The following is a 2,500-nucleotide window of genomic DNA, read 5'->3' on the forward strand; positions in this document are numbered from 1 at the left end:
TGCTACTTTGGAAATAAAGACAGGACATTTCTTTTTAACTATATATAGATGAGCACAAGAAGCATATAGTACATAAATCGGCCAGCATTTAGTCTTTGAGCTGTTTTCGTAAAATTGTGTTATTTTCATCCTCGCTATGAGATGTCTTTCCCTGGCTATAACATATACACGAATCGTCCGATTACAGTAACGACAAATAGTTTTTGTTATCGTATTAGTTTTATATGAATATGTTTATTTGACTTCATTCACTCTAATTTATTTTTAATAATATTTATTGCAATCAAAGCTATATTACATGTTCAAACTTTATATATACACACGTCATTGACAGTGTACAAAATTGAAGAAATGAAATTACGTTCTCATTACTCAAACGCTGAATTTTCTCGAGCCTGATGCTTGCTGTGCCGTTTCTTGTGAAAACAGACGTGATGGCAAGAACAAATCATGGTCATTTTACAACATCCCATCATGAAAAACATTGATCGAACTTTATAAAATAAAGTAGAATAGCGAATGATTATTTATTGTTTTCAAGGATTCGTCGTTTGCTCTGCAAAAATCTAGAAGATTGAAAATAGCATCGTTATTAATCTGGAGTAAACATCTTTTTAAAATTCATGTTCTCGATTGTTGTCAAGATATGTGGCTCTACAGCTACATATTTAGTAAAACAGAATGACAATGATGCAGGTATACCGTTATGGAAACAATATTGAGCGTGGTCTTCTCTGAAAACGTTTTTACCTTCTAATACCTTAAAGGCTTTCCTTGCCTCATTTGTGTAAAGGCTTGGCATTTCGATCAGACATTTAGTAATTTCAGACCAAGATAAGTTTAGTAATTTCCTGATGTCGTCTGACCAACCATCTTCCATCGCGGAAGGGTCCCCTAGCTTTTTTAGGGTTAGTTTCTCTACGTAGCGCTACTAATCAATACATTTTCTAAAAATCGAGATACCATTTTTGTGACTTTTGGCTAATCGACAAGGAAACATATGGACTCTATAGGATTTTAGATAGCGATATCTGAGAAATCAGCTGGACGACACAAGTAAACAACGTGGATGGGAGCGTGTTTTGCTTGTCGGCATGTGCACCCAGCGTGTTTCTCGACACCTGTGACTTAGGCTTGAACTGTACATACACACACACACACACACACACACACACACACACACACACACACACACATACATATATATATATATATATATATATATATATATATATATATATATATATATATATATATATATATATATATATATATATATATAGGCCCCAGAGGTAGGAGTTATGGCCCACCAGCATGTGGACACGCTCTGGCTTCGTACCAACTACTGCCCCCTAGCCACCCTGGGGTAATGGGGCGGCTTGGGGGAGGTGGGCCTTGCCAGTCCTCCTCCCCCCAGAATGACCCTCTGGCAACGTCTTTTGTAAATGGAAATGCTTTGGGGGGAGGGGTGTTGTCCCTCCCACCCAGCAAGTAAGGCGGGCTGTGGGTCCCGCTGGGAGGGCAAATGTCGGGGTGCAGGATTGGAACGAGAGTTACTCGTCCCACCTGCGCCCCGGCAGGCGCCAACCCACCATGAAGCTTGTGGGGCAAAGCCCTCGGGAACCCCACAGGTGGATGGGCGGTCCCACAGCCTGCCGACCCCCTTTATTTGGGGCTGTCTCGGGGGGGCGGCAGAGGTGGCGTGCACCCGGAGTGACCACCCGAGGCTTAATCTCAGGCGTGCTTTCCGGGTAGGTGCTTGGAACATCCGGTCCTTGCAGCAGGATGAGCGGTTACCTCTGCTATCGCGGGAATTGAAGCGACTGGGAGTTGAGGTGGCTGCCCTCTCAGAGGTGAGAAGACCTGGTAACGGCACGATCAGTGTGGGTGGTTACACCTACTGCTGGTTGGGCCGCAGTGATGGTCACCACCTCCAGGGTGTAGCCATAGCCATCTCCAGTTGACTTCAGCCCACGGTAGTCGAGGTGACACCGGTTGATGAGCGTATTATGGCATTGGGACTGAAGCATGCTTTTGGCTTCTTGTCTCTTATTGCTGTATACACTCCTACCGATGTATATAAAATTGATGTGAAAGAGGCGTTCTACGCCAAACTCGCATCTGTGGCAGACGATTGCCCCCGGCGAGATATTCGCATTGTTCTGGGCGATTTCAATGCGGTATCCGGCTGTGACCGAGCTGGCTACGAGATGTCTGTCGGCCCCCATGGCTCAGGAGCTGATCCCAGCAGCGAGAATAGCCTCCTTCTCCGGGACTTTGCTAGGTCCCAGAAAATGAGGATCTCTGTCTCCTGGTATCAGCACTCCAACCCGCATCGCTGGACTTGGTACAGCGATACGGGTACAGTGGCCAAGGAGATTGACCACATTCTTGTTAGCACGCGATGGAGGATCCTCCAGAACTGCAAGGTTTACCGGAGTGCCGAGTTCTGTGGCACCGACCATAGGCTGCCTGTGGCTACCCTGCGGGTCCACTTCAA

Source organism: Penaeus monodon, chromosome 13, assembly GCF_015228065.2.
Source record: "Penaeus monodon isolate SGIC_2016 chromosome 13, NSTDA_Pmon_1, whole genome shotgun sequence".
NCBI classification, from domain to species: Eukaryota; Metazoa; Arthropoda; class Malacostraca; order Decapoda; family Penaeidae; genus Penaeus; species Penaeus monodon.